General features: G+C 41.3%; 1 protein-coding gene across 1 annotated transcript in view; it reads left to right on the forward strand.

Annotated features, from left to right (window-relative positions):
- The first annotated feature begins 2,596 nt into the window (after positions 1 to 2,596).
- Positions 2,597 to 14,785, forward strand: part of gtpbp8 (GTP binding protein 8 (putative)) — a 45,569-nt gene continuing 33,380 nt past the window's right edge. Inside the window, exons 1-2 of the mRNA XM_039745937.1 lie at positions 2,597 to 2,755; positions 8,019 to 8,181. The gene's annotated coding sequence lies outside the window, so the exon portion shown is untranslated. The remainder of the gene's footprint in view (positions 2,756 to 8,018; positions 8,182 to 14,785) is intronic.

The raw sequence follows: 14,785 nt of genomic DNA on the forward strand, positions 1-14,785 counted from the left end.
CAAAATTGGTCACGAGAAGATTTGTAAAACGTTGCCTGGTCTGATGAGTTTCAATTTCTGCTGCAACATTCAGATCCTAGAGTCAAAATTTTACATTAACACCATGAAAGCATGGATCCATGTATCAACGGTTCAGGCTGGTGTTGGTGGTGTAATGGTGTGGTTGATATTTTCTTGGCACACTTTGGGTCCCTTAGTACCAACTGAGCATCATTTAAATGCCACAACTTGCCTAAGTAATATTGCTGACCATGTCCACCCCTTCATGACTGTAGTGTGCCCATTTTCTGATGGCTACTTCTAGCAGGAAAACACACCATGTTATTGAGCTCAGATCATCTCAATAGGTTTCCTGAACATGGCAATGAGTTCACTGGACTCAAATGGCCTCCACAGTCACCAGATTTCAATCCAGTTGAGTACCTTTGGGATGTGGTGGAATAGGAGATTTGCATCATGGATGTGCAGTCGACAAATCTGTAGCAACTGTGTAATGCTATCATGTCAATATGGAACAAAATCTCTTAGGAATATTTAGCGTACCTTGTTGAATTTGTGCCATGAAGAATTACGGCAGTTGTGAAGGCTAAAGGGGGTCCAGCCTGGTACTAGCAAAGTGTACTCAATAAAGTGGCCTGTTGAGTGTATAATAGACAGTAGATATGGACACTAATACATAACTGAGTTATCCCATTGGCTGCCGGATAGGCCCACCCTGAACTGGATCAAGCAGGTCTGAAAATGTTATTTTAACCTGAAACAATCCTACCATCTAGTGGTCAAAACAGGAATTACTATTCCATGGTATCTTTAAATTCTGCAGCATTGTATAAGGAATAGGTGTGTGAGTGTGGCCTGCACGGGACTGGTGCTCAGCTTAAGGCTTCTTCTCACCTATTTAGACTCATGCACTTTATACATAAAACTAAAATACAAACTGTGTCAGGTCTGAAATCTTACTCTCTGGGGCTCTTTCCTGCCAGGATAGGCTTTGGCCTAACATCAACCCAAACTGGATTAAACAAACTGTAGAAGAAATTATCACAAAAGGATATTTAGACACTCTGAAAAAGATACATGTCTTGATGTTAAAGGCATTTTAAATGTATTTCAGATACATGATAGATATGTAAGGCACTAGATAGATAGATAGATAGATAGATAGATAGATAGATAGATAGATAGATAGATAGATAGATAGATAGAGTGAAAGGCACTATATAATAGATAGATAGATAGATAGATAGATAGATAGATAGATAGATAGATAGATAGATAGATAGATAGATAGATAGAGTGAAAGGCACTATATGATAGATAGATAGATAGATAGATAGATAGATAGATAGATAGATAGATAGATAGATAGATAGATAGATAGATAGATAGATAGATAGATAGATAGATAGATGTGCAGGGCACTATATATGACTCAGGTCATGTGATGTGTGTAACAAGCTTCTGAAAATGGTCTACCAATCCATAGTAGCCAGTGTAGTGTTCTACGCTGAGGTATCCTGGGCAAGCAACTTGAGCTCAAAAGAAGCACAATGCCTGAACAAATGTACTAGGAAATTCTCCACCATCACAGTGCGAACCTTGGACACAATGGAAGCTGATGTGGAAAAGACTGTGAAAAAATTGGATGTCATGATGAAAAATCCTCTCCATAACCTCCAGGAGGCGCTCTCTTGGACCACTCTTATGCACAGGCTCATTCCACTACGATGTGCTTAGAAGCATTTCTGGGGGTCTTTTTTTGCCCTCTGTTGTCGGGAAATTCTGTGCTTCCTCCTGATTTACTTGTAAAGTTCATTTTGAAATATCTCCACCATATATATTTATTCATTTATTGGTTAATTGATTGATTGATTGTATTATCTGTCGTGTGAGTATTTATTGGTTAATTGATTGATTGTATTATCTATCCTGTGAGTAATCGGTATTCTTGGTTTTTTTTTTATGTTTCTGTGGCTGTATGCATCTGAATTCCTCTATGGGATTAATAAAACTGATCTATTCTAATTTAATCTAATCTAAAAAATAAACATTTTTTGTTTTCTAAATTGGAGTATTGTGCAGTGTAAAACTGTGAACATACAACAGTTTCCAGGAAGAAAATCTAAAAGGTTGCTTAAAAATATTAATGAAACACGACAAAACAAAACAAATGCCTTCATTTCTGGAAAATACTTCTCTAGGAGTGTGAAATCAAAAGTTATTCCTAGTTTATTAATAAAGTGCTATCTTATGTTTTAGATAGATAGATAGATAGAGTGAAAGGCACTATATAATAGATAGATAGATAGATAGATAGATAGATAGATAGATAGAGTGAAAGGTACTATATAATAGATAGATAGATAGATAGATAGATAGATAGATAGATAGATAGATAGATAGATAGATAGATAGATAGATAGATAGATAGATTTCAATGACTTGATCTCAGTGGTAAGTAGCATTCCAAATCTGTACCTTTCAGACCGTCCTTTTTAAAAGGAGTGGAGCGGGCGGAGAAGTTCAAATGCGCTGGAATGAATGAAGGGGGCGGGACTTTGACAGACGCACGGGCACATTTTCCGTTGGTCTCAGATTTCCGGAGGAACGATAAAAAATGAGACACCAAGGGACGAGGAAAATTTGGTGTGTAGTGAGAAATCCACAGTTGCAGGCAATTATTTTAAATACGTATTGGAATAAATGTAAATAAGATTAGATAACAGTTTTCATATTGACAGGTTTCGGTTTCAAGGTAAGTGCCTGATAAAGCAGTGCTTATGAAAACCGTTACAGTAAACCCAACGTGAATGAGTGAGTGAGTGAGTGCTCGAGTGTGTGTGGACGCTTGCTGTTGAATTATTTTTTGGCTTCTTATTCTTTCTCTGCCCTACGTTTTCAAAAAAGACCATGTCTGTGCACATACGTGTCATTTTCACAGCATTTGTACCCGAGATCCACAGGGGCTGCGGCGATTGTAGCGTCGTAGTCTGCCGTTTGGTTTCAAGGCACGAGCAGATATGATATATATAATATAATCGCAAATTCTGTGTGTGTGAAAGTGAGTGACATTAGCGCCGTGCCACCTTTGGGGGTTGAATTCAGGAGCCGCGGGCAGTTTTGTGCGTTTTTGTCCGTAGGGGTGTTTGACAATCTAACTTTCTAGAAATCGGGAGTTCTCAACCTTTATCCCAGCCCCCTCCCCCAAGGACCCCCAGTGTACCTGAGGGATTATGTAATGGAGGGCTTCTCCTACACTGGCCATGTTATTTACCCTCTTGGGCTTTTGCTGCACATTAGACAAAGCTGCTTGTTTTGGAACCAACATTTGTGAGAAAGGAGATTTGTTGCTTTTGCTTTGCTAATGTTTTTGAAGATACAAAATTGTCTCCAGAAGGAAATTACACCTTTTCAGAAGCCTCAAAGAAAAACAATCCAATTATTATTAGACATACATAAACGAAAGACCTGTGTAGTGTATATGGAGCAGTCTGTTCTGCTCACGCTCAACCACAGCCTCTAGATGGCGCACGCACGCACTTTTATATTTTTTTCGACGCTGGTATGAACCCTCACTACAAAAGACCTGTTTGCAGCAAACGCCACCACGCAACAACAATAATGTTGTCCTAATGTCACAGATGAATAGACACAACGTCGAAAGGGAGCAAACGTCACAGCTTAACAACGTGCAAATGAAAAACCTCATCAACGGAGGGCAAGGCTTGCAGTTTTCACTTAAAACATTGCCTATGTGGAGATGGAGATTAATAGAACTCAATATGCCAGTATTACGGCTAAGATATGGCATAACCAGTGTCTTCTTATGAAAGCCACAGGGGCAGCAAGCACAGGTGGGTCCACGTCCTCTGCACTGGGTCATTCTTAAGAGTTAGCTGACGCCACTTCCAAGTTCACCATTATAGTCAAACTGCTCAGGGGGTCTTTGGGTTGTTTTTTGTTCTGAAGACCACACACAGGTAGTTATGATGTAATATTGTAATGGCAGTGACATGTCACATCAGCCAGGGATGAGTCGCCACCACAATAAAGTGATATTCTGACATGAAAACTAACATTGCTTCAGAGCCAACAGCAGGTGTGCCTATAAGAACAGCAAACCTGCAAAGTCGCCAGCAGAATTCCATTAAGTGCAGCAATGGGGAGCAGCCCTTATGGGGATAGCAAGCCACATAAGAGCAGAAGGATCCTTTCTGGTGCTACTATACAATACGTGTACAATATTCTTTTTATTTTATTATAATAAACCAAAACCCTCCTAAACACACGGAAGAACCTTTTGGCGTGAATATATTGTAACAGCACTGACAAGTTGCATTCATCCATAATGTGAGCTGGCATTCCATCACCAGCAGCAGGGACGCCTATAAAACCGGCAAGCCTGCAGTGTCGCTAACAGAGTTTAATTCTGGGCGGCAGCGGCGAGCGGTTAAGATGGTGAGCCTCCTGAAAGAGCCATTCTGGCCTTTGATGGTAAACGCAGTCAAAAAGACACTTTAGACAGAGAATATGTTATTGGTCCTATGGGTAAGTAAAACTTTCCAGAAGTCCACAGATAAGATATTATAATTATAGTGTGATATAGTACATACATAATAATTATTATATATTTACAAACTACAACTCTACGAACACTTGTAGGAACCTTTGGCTTGGATATTTTATATAGTGCCTTTCAGCAGTAAAAACAGAAAGACGGCTTTAAATAGATACATTAGTCAGTCAGTCATTTTCCAGCCTGCTATATCCTAACTATGGGGTCTCGGTTCTGTGGAGCCAATCCCAGCCAACACAGGGCGCAAGGCAGGAACAAACCCCCGGCAGGGCGCCAGCCCACCACAGTTTGAATAGTCCTTAAATAGATTATAATACATTTTTTGTCCATTTGGGAAATGAAAAGTTTACAGAAGCTAAATAAAAAAGTATAGAATTATAATTATGTATCCTACTATAATTTTATACTATATATAATATTGTAACTATATATGCAAACCACAACCTATCAATCACATGTAAGAACTTCTGACTTGAATGTCTTATATAGTGCCTTTCAGCAGTAAACATTGTCAAAACAAGACTTTAGATAGATAGGTAATACTTTATTTGGTTTCAAGGGGAAGTGAAAGCTTTACAGAAGCTTAAGTAAGTAAAAATATAAATAATATTCTATTAATGATAGAATTGTAATATTTAAATAATATTATACCATACCATTTTCTAAGCCTGCTTAATCCTGAGCAGAGTCGCAGGCGGCCAGAGTTTACCCAGCAAGCATAAGGCGCAAGGCAGAAGCAATCTCTCGACTGGGCACCAGTCCATCTTAGGGGGAACACGCATGCAGTAGGGCAAATTTAACATGGCCAATCCATCTAATTGACATGTCGTTTTGGATTGTGAGAGCAAGACCACACAGGCACGGAGAGAACCCGGGTCACAGATCTTGGCCTTCTTACTGTCAGGCAGTAGAAACGCCACTGCACGATACTAACATTTTTTATAACAAGTGTAAGAAAAGGCGCCCGACCCGACACAGACTGGACACGGAGGGACGTATACAAATCAAGCAACTTTTGTTTTCTTCAGTTGGAGGGCACATCTTCCCCGTAATCCCCTCCAGCCACAACACAGTCTCAAGCACGAACTCACAAACCAAAACACTCCTCTCTCTTTCACCACCACTCCTCCACAAGCTTTGTTCTCCTCCCGAGTCAGGCCACTGAGTGGTGGTTGCTGGCTCCTTGTATAGGGCACCCGGCAGTGCTCCAGGGGCCTCCTGTATAATGCCGTGCGTAGAATTCACACTATAACATGGCGTACGAACAAAAGCGTAAATGTGCGTACGCACAAAAAAATCCAGATACATAAATCTGTGCATATGCCAACTTCCACGTTCTTCCGCTACATAAATCCCGGTAAGCGTGAAAAGTAACCCACGTGCATGCGCTTTATGTGACGCCCCATCTCCTCCCATAATTACGCCTCTTTGAATATGCAAATCAATATAAATAGCCCTTAAGCTTAGCCTTCTGTGAAAAGGCAATGGCAAAAGCACGGGAAAAATAGAAGAATTTCAGCGAATACTAAAGAAAAAACGACTATGTGTTCGTTTAAACAACAAAAGGAAGCTGATCGAGTGACATAGCGTGCCGGAGAAACTCGAAAGCTCAAGTTCAGAAAGTTGCACAGTGCCCGAAATAAAAAAGAAGTTGTCAGATATCAAAATCGCCATGAACAGGCGAGTCGTAGCCCACCGTCTGAGTGTCATATGAAAGCTTATTAGGGTACAGAGAAAAAAGGCACACAGTGGGGAAAAAGCACGAAATGTCAACTTTAATCTCTAAGTTTCCACTTTTATCACGTAGTTTATTTTGTCATTAAAGTAGAACATCACAAACTTCATCTTTAAATCGTTTCTCAAATCCCATCGTAACTAAAGTAGTATGTTAAATGCTTTGTTTTGTATTTGATCTTCTGTGTGCTCTGTGTGTGTGAATCACTACGTGCTTCTTAAACGAGCTTTCTCTCCCTCCGACTGGGCACAGAGTCCATTACATTTGTGATATTACAGCTCTCTGAATAAATAAAATACTGAGATATATACTTGATATCATTTTCATGATGATAGGAGTTAAAGCACGTTATTAAACATGGGAACACGGTGGCACAGTGATTATTCATGTCTCACGCAAGATGCTTGCTCCGCCGTGCGCAACCTTCAATGAAATACTTTATTGTAGCAGTCCTGTCTCTTTCAAACGTACTAACCCACAGTTCCTGTCCTTACTTTTCTTTCTCTAAATAACCAATCGCCACACAATCAGCTCTCTAATAGACGTTAAGCCATCTGTAAGTTTAGAACGCCGCTTCTTCAAAACTTTTAAGGAACATTGAAATATCTTCATAGTATGTATTTAATTATTCTATCCATCTAGTCTTCCAGTGCTACATCAGCACCAGCAAGAATACAGCGCGAGGCAGGAACAATCCGTGAACGGAGCTCCAGCCGCTCGCTAGCGCTGTGGCACTGTGTAGTTAAACTTTTATCTGTATAATATTAAAAACGTATTTTGCTGCATTTGGTAACAGAGTGAATCATCTCTGCTGCTGAGTTAAAAACAAAATGAGGGTGATGTAGCTTATCTTCCTAGACGAGTACAAAGGATACATTCAGTCAGTATTTCAGTGTCTGGATCCCACATTTCAGCCTTAATTATAATCTGCTTGCTTTCTTTGCTGTTTTTCTATTTTTTACTATTTCTCATTCACATAAATGTCCAGTCCCCCACATGCTATTAGCACTCCATTTGATCATATCAGATGTACCCATCCATCATTAATTAGTATCTGAAATATGGTTCTCATTATAACTCTCCATGAGATTTCATCCAGCTTGTTTTACATCTTGCTTGGAAAAGCACCTTGAGCTGCCTCGAAAGCTTCCATATTGTAATCTTTTTAGTTAGCCACTAAAAGGTGTTACTTTACTTGAAAGTGAAGTTCACTTTAAACTTACTTAAAAGAGGTTAAACATTCCTCATTTATGGAGGCAGGTCTGATCGGAATCCTTTCCACCTTACTTTTATCCTCCCTCCAGATCTTCACCTTTTCCATATCCAGATGACCTGCTCCCCTAATAAGGTGTAACAGAGCTCCTCAGGTGGCAATAATTGCACTGCTACCAGTCTCTTAAATTTTCTGACACTGTAGATGTAAAGTAGCCTTCAGATCCTCATTGCTCATCCAAAAGGCTCTTAAAATGGACCGAAGCTCGGGTCTGCAATGACAGTAGCAATTTTTCATATCTGTTAAAGGCAGCCGCATGGCACGGTGCCCAGAAACATAATGCAGAATTAATAGGTCATTTTAAAAACAGCTTGTGTGTGTTTTATTAAATTAAAAATATTTTTACAAGTGACTGAATTTCTTAATTATAAGATATATTATTATAAGATTTAATTATCTTTATCATTCCTTTTTTTACGTTTTTTATATTGCAGTCCCCAGGAAGTCCAGGCAATCCGGTGGGAAGTCCAGTGCTACAGCTGAAAGAGACAAGTGCTTTCCTATCCTGGAAGGGATTTCACGGGTCCTTCGGCGTTCGTATCCCTGCCTTATCAGTCACCTCAGAAAATACCATCGTTACTTATTTGGTGCCGTAGGGTGAGTGGGAGAGATGGGACTCCATACACAGCGCCATCTGTCAAAGATAAAGTCAAAACAATTTCATGATGGTGGGAAAAGCCATATTATCGCACACATCTGCAGTGTAGTGAAGCCAATCACTGAATTACAGATTCTGATTAAACTTGGTAAATTGTTAAATTCACAGTTAATTACGGGTGTCCAGGATTAGTGGGCAATTCTAATGTCCTTGAAAGTTAGACATAAACAAACCCTTAGAGTCGGAACATCTTGTACTCCTGCTTGCACCAGTTCTTATCGCTTCTTAACCTTGTACAGTGGGTATAGAAAAGAATCCCCCCTTTGAAATATTCTCATTTTTTTTTTGCTTTACAACCTTAAATGAAAACACACCAACCAATATTTTTTCCAGCTTTAGTTACTCAATGCAATCTCTAACATCCAAGTGAAAGATAACAATCATTTGGGAGCTAGAGCCAATCCTTGGCCAGAAACGGCTTTGGAAAGGAGACCACTCAATATCGCCCAAACTCAATCCTGGAGACCCTCTGTGGCTGCAAGCTTTTGTTCCAACCAGTTTCACAATCAGTTATGATAATCGATAACAACTGATCTCATTTAATTAGCTGGTCTTTTTTTTTTCTTCTCTTATTCTGCATTCATAAAAACACAACAGTATGTTTTTTACATTTAGAAGAAACTAGCTGTGTAAGCCCATGCTGTAAAAAGCCTGGGGTCCTAGAAACTATTTAAATTGTCTGAAAAAAAATTGAAATGTAGAGATGTCGGATAATACTACTCTGGGCATCTCTCTCATTTAGCCGACATGCTTACCTCGCTTGTGTATTAGCGGCTAAGCAAGTGTCTCGTTCTTCGGAGGTGTCATTTTGCCGATGTGCTCGCATCACTTCTGTATTAGCAGCTAAGTGAGTCTCTCTTTGGAGGTTTCGTTTTGCCAATGTGCTCACGTCACTTCTGTATTAGTGACTAAGCGAGTGTCTCTTTCTTTAGAGGTTTCATTCTGCTGATGTGCTCGCCTCGCTTGTGTATTAGCAACTGAGTGTCTGTTTCTTCAGAGGTTTCGTTTTGCCGACGTGCTCGCATCATTTCTGTATTAGCGGCTAAGTGAGTCTCTCTTTGGAGGTTTCGTTTTGCCGATGTACTCGCGTCAATTCTGTATTAGCGGCTAAGCGAGTGTCTCTTTCTTCGGAGGTTTCGTTCTGCTGGCATGCTTGCATCGCTTCTGTATTAGCGGCTAAGCGAGTCTCTCTTTGGAGGTTTCGTTTTGCCGATGTGCTCACGTCACTTCTGTATTAGTGACTAAGCGAGTGTCTCTTTCTTTAGAGGTTTCATTCTGCTGATGTGCTCGCCTCGCTTGTGTATTAGCAACTGAGTGTCTGTTTCTCAGAGGTTTTGTTTTACCGACGTGCTCGCATCATTTCTGTATTAGCGGCTAAGTGAGTCTCTCTTTGGAGGTTTCGTTTTGCCGATGTGCTCGCGTCACTTCTGTATTAGCGGCTAAGCGAGTGTCTCTTTTTTCAGAGGTTTCATTTTGCCGACTTGCTCACCTCACTTGTGTATTAGCAGGTAAGCGAGTTTCTGTTTCCTCGGAGGTGGAGCCCTTACCCCGACTCAACCTCTCACTTCCGGGCCGGACAGACAGACACACTTCCACGCGTAGACGTTTATATATAAGATTTAGAAATATTTCTATGTTTTTCTCAAGCTATAAATGCTTAACTCTCTTTTGTTGTTTTCCTATTATTTTCCACCTTTTCCTTTGTAGGTTGCTCCCTTCATTTAACCCTAATAGTGACCATTAACAACCAGCACAGCAGATGCCCAGGATGATGAAAGCAGCAGCGACTTCAGTGTCCGACTTGCTAATTAGTAAATAATACTAATAATAGTAAATAATCACTTAAATAACCAGAACACTTGGAAAAGCAGAATGAAAATTAGGTTGACAATACTGTTAACGACGAAACAAAAAAATAACATATTCCCCATATAACTGCTTATTACATCCAACCATCCATTATCCAACCCGCTATATCCTAACTACAGGGTCACTGGGGTCTGCCGGCACAAGGCAGGAAATAACCCCCGGGCAAGCGAATCCGGGTCTCCTAACTGCGAGGCAGCAGCGCTACCCACTGTGCCACCGTGCCACCCATCTACTTATTATATTTAAATAAAAATCTACCAAACTTAGCTTGTAATTTCTACATTGATTCCAAAACACAGAAACTGGGAAATAGCAACAACTCACTCAATTAAGCTAAGAGTCCATTGAAAAGCGGAAGTTGGTTGGAACAAAAACCTGCAGCCACAGGGGGTCCCCAGGATCAAGTTTGGGAACCACTGCTCTGAAATATTTAGTTATGCTATTAAGACTTCTGATTGTTGTGAGGAACTGGATGGCAACTGTACCATCGTTATTTTAATTTGAGCTTTCGTTTTGAAGTTGGTCATTCTCTGCCTTGTTTTCTGACGCCATTTTGTTTTGGCGATAGGTGTTACAATTTTAACAAGTTTGCTTTGCTGTCTGCATAGAATTTTCAGATTATTTTCGAAAGTCGGAGCCAGTTATGCTGTTACTAGCTGTTCCTGTGTAAAGGCACACTAAGCAGTCAAGGACAGCTGAATTAAACCTTTTATTTTTTCGGCTTGGTGGCCTGTGGAAAGAAACTATATCTTTACATCTGCTTGTTCTGGCTCAGTTTAATGTATAATGTCTGGCAAATGGGAGAGGTTCAAAGAGATTGTGGCCTGGATGTGAGTGGTCAGTTAAGACTTTCCCAGCCCATTTCATTATTTACCCTGTGGTGGACTAGTGACTTGCCCAGGGTTTGTTCCAGCCTTCCACCAGCACCCCCCATGATCCTGTTCCTGACAAAGCGGTTTAGAAAATGACTGACTGCTAACACCATAGAGATGAGCAATATGCTAACTTTTCATTTCACAATTCTGGAATAGTACAGGTCCTGTAAGGTGGGATGGCTGATGCCAATCATCTTTTTGGCAGACCTGACTATTCATTGTAGCCTGTTCTTGTCACGTTTAATTCATTGTAGCCTGTTCTTGTCACGTTTAGCTGCTGCTCTTGTTGCTCACTGTGTAGAACTGAATCTGCAGTTCCTGTGTGTATTTGGAACTTTTTAAGCTGAGGCGGAAAGTACATCTGCTGTTATGCCTTTTTTTACAATGAAATCTGTGCTGGTCTTCCATGTGAAGTCCTAGTTGATTATAGATCCCAGAAACATGGAGGTATCTACAACCAACAAATTATTATTAAGTATCATGAGAGGGGGTAACATGGGTGATCTCCTAAACTCCAGTGTCATCTCCACAGTTCTGAGTAGGTTTAGCTCCAGATTGTTCTGACTCAGGGCTGTGGAGCTGGTACACAAAACCATCAACTCCTCAATTTATGGTACCTCTGACTCGATTTCCTTAATTTATGGTACCTCCGACTCCTCTTTTTGTGATTAGACTAATATATAGTGGGTATAGAAATATTCACTTCTTTACAGCCTTAAATGAAAACACACACAAACATATTTCTTCCCAGCTTTACTAACTCAATGCAACCTCCAATATCCAAGTAAAAGACATCACAGCTACAGTTCAGAAAAATGATAAAAAAAATCAAAAACAAGACCTACTGAGATTAATAAAAGATCACCCCCCCCCAATGTCAATGTCATTTTGTTGACCCCTCTTTTGCTTTAATGACAGCCTTGAGTCTGTTGATTCTTCTGTATCAGCTTTGCCCATCTAGATTGAGACCACTCAATATTTTCCCCCCGACTCTTCTTTACAGTTTTAACTGTTCAAGTTCAGTCACATTGAATGGTGAGTGTTGGTGGTCTGCTATCTTCAGATCTTTCCACAGATTTTCACTGTGATTTAGGTCGGAGCTCTGACTGGCCACACCAGGACATTCACTTTTTTCTCCTTCAGCCACCGTTGTGGTCAGTTTTGCTGTGTGCTTCGGGTCGTTGTCATGTTGAAAGGTGAACATTCTGCCCATCTTCAGCTTTCTGGCAGAGGGTAGCAGGTTTGCCTCAAGGATTTTACTATTTTTCCCCCTCCCTTTTTCCTTCTACCCTAACGAGAGCCCCAGGCCCCCCACAACAAGATGCTGCCCCCTCCATACTTTACTGTAGGTATGGTGTGTTGTGGGTGATGAGCTGCATTGGTGTACAGTTTGATATTGAGATCAAATAGTTTGATTTTGGGCTCATCTGACCAGAAGACCTTTTTTCAAACTTGGCATCAGAATCTTTAGGGTGCATTCTGGCAAAGCTCAAACGAGCCTTCATGTGGCCTTTCTTGAGAAGTGCGACCCTCCTGAACAAGTCACCATTGTGGAGCACTTGTGAAATAGTTGTCACCTGCACACCATTAGTGACCACTCTGTGACATCAAATCCTGTAACTTCTTCAAAGTGCCCATTAGCCTCTCGGTAGCCTCTCTTCCCAGTTTCCTCCTTGCTCTTCCATCCAGTTTGGAGGATCCAGGGAGGGTCCTACTAGTACCAAACACTTCTTTATGATGGACTTTACTGAGCTGCTTGGGATTCATAAAGACTTTGAGATTTATTTGTCTCCATCTCCTGCTTTATGTCTGTCCACAACTCAGTCCCGGAGATCTTTTGAAAGTGGCCTGCCACCCATAGTCAGTTGTTCTACCAAGCAAGGGAATGAATGGACCAGGAACAGCTTCACTAATCACACTCATTATAGTTGATCACAGGTGGAAGGAAGCCAGTAACCTCAATGGAAATGGGGGGCACTGACACCTGAGTGAGTTGGGGTTCCTTTATTAATCTCAGGATTTCTTGTTTTTTATTTTTTAAAATTCTTCTGAACTGTAGCTGTGATATTGGATAGATAGATACTTTATTAATCCCAAGGGGAAATTCACATACTACAGCAGCAGCATGCTGATAAGAACAATATTAAATTAAAGAGTGATAACAATGCAGGTATAACTGACAATAACTTTATATAATGTTAACATTTACCCCCCGAGTCTCATAGTGTGGGGTCTCCTCAGTCTGTCCGTGCAGCAGGACGGTGACAGCAGTCTGTCACTGAAGCTGCTCCTCTGTCTGGAGATGATCCTGTTCAGTGGATGCAGTGGATTCTTCATGATTGACAGGAGTCTGCTCAGCGCCCGTCGCTCTGCCATGGATGTCAAACTGTCCAGCTCTTTGCCTACAATAGAGCCTGCCTTCCTCACCTGTTTGTCCAATCGTGAGGCTTCCTTCTTCTTTATTCTGCCTCCCCAGCACACCACTGTGTAGTAGAGGGCGCTCGCCACAACCTTCTGGTAGAACATCTGCAGCATCTTATTGCAGATGTTGAAGGACGCCAGTCTTCTAATGAAGTATAGTCGGCTCTGACCTTTCTTGCACAGATCATCAGTATTGGCAGTCCAGTCCAGTTTATCATCCAGCTGCACTCCCAGGTATTTATAGGTCTGTACCCTCTGCGCACAGTTGCCTCTGATGATCACGGAGTCCATGAGGTGCCTGGGCCTCCTAAAATCCACCACCATCTCCTTGGTTTTGCTGGTGTTCAGTTGTAGGTGGTTTGAGTCGCACCATTTTACAAAGTCCTTGATTAGGTTCCTATACTCCTCCTCCTGCCCAGTCCTGATGCAGCCCACGATAGCAGTGTCGTCAACGAACTTTTGCACGTGGCAGGACTTCAAGTTGTATTGGAAGTCCGATGTATGCTGGCTGAACAGGACCTGCCTTCAGCAGTCGTGGCGATACTCCATCTGGACCCACTGCTTTGCTGGCATGAAGTCTCCTCGGCTCTCTGCTCACCGGGGCTGCTGTAATTGTGGGTGGGGATGGGTGGAGGGTGCAGTACTCCAAGGTGAGAGTGGGTTAGGGTGGTCACATCTTTCACTTGGATGTTATAAATTGCATTGAGTAAGTAAAGCTGGAAAAAATATTGGTTTGTGTGTTTTCATTTAAGGCTGTAAAGCAAAAAAAAATGGGAATATTTCAAATGGGGGGATTCTTTTCTATACCCTCTGTATTTACTACATTGATTGAAAGCAAACCGCATACAAGATAGGTTTTCATCTCTGTCATTGTGAATATTCAAGCTAATTTTTTTTAGCACGCTAATTTGTTAAAGTTTGGATTTAAAGGTTGAATTAGTATAAGTGAAACTGGAAATCTTAGAAATTATGTTACTATTTGTATTTAGTCGGAGTTGAGGCCAGAACAGTTTAGCCTTAGCCTGACTCCTGCAATCCAATGATGACTTCCGACTCCACGGCCCTCTTCTGCCCACACCATAAGGGCCCAGCTGGCTCAGCCTCCCTTCTGTATGGAGACTTGTGATGAGTCCAGTGATGGTTATGTCGTCTCCATATTTGAGGAGTTTGACAGAGGAGGGGTCCTTAGAGGTGCTGTCATTAGTGATTGGGTGGGGGATTGCAAAGAGCAGTGGGGAGAGCGCACATCACTTGAGGGAGTTTAGCAGAGTTGCTTGAACAGGAGCTAGAGGTGAGTTTTCCCAATTTCACCTGCTATTTTCTGTTTGCCGTTATATTAGTAATCCACTGACCGCTGGAGTCGGGGACAGAAAACTTG

The sequence above is a fragment of the Polypterus senegalus genome, chromosome 2 (genome assembly GCF_016835505.1).
Source record: "Polypterus senegalus isolate Bchr_013 chromosome 2, ASM1683550v1, whole genome shotgun sequence".
In the NCBI taxonomy this organism is placed as follows: Eukaryota; Metazoa; Chordata; class Cladistia; order Polypteriformes; family Polypteridae; genus Polypterus; species Polypterus senegalus.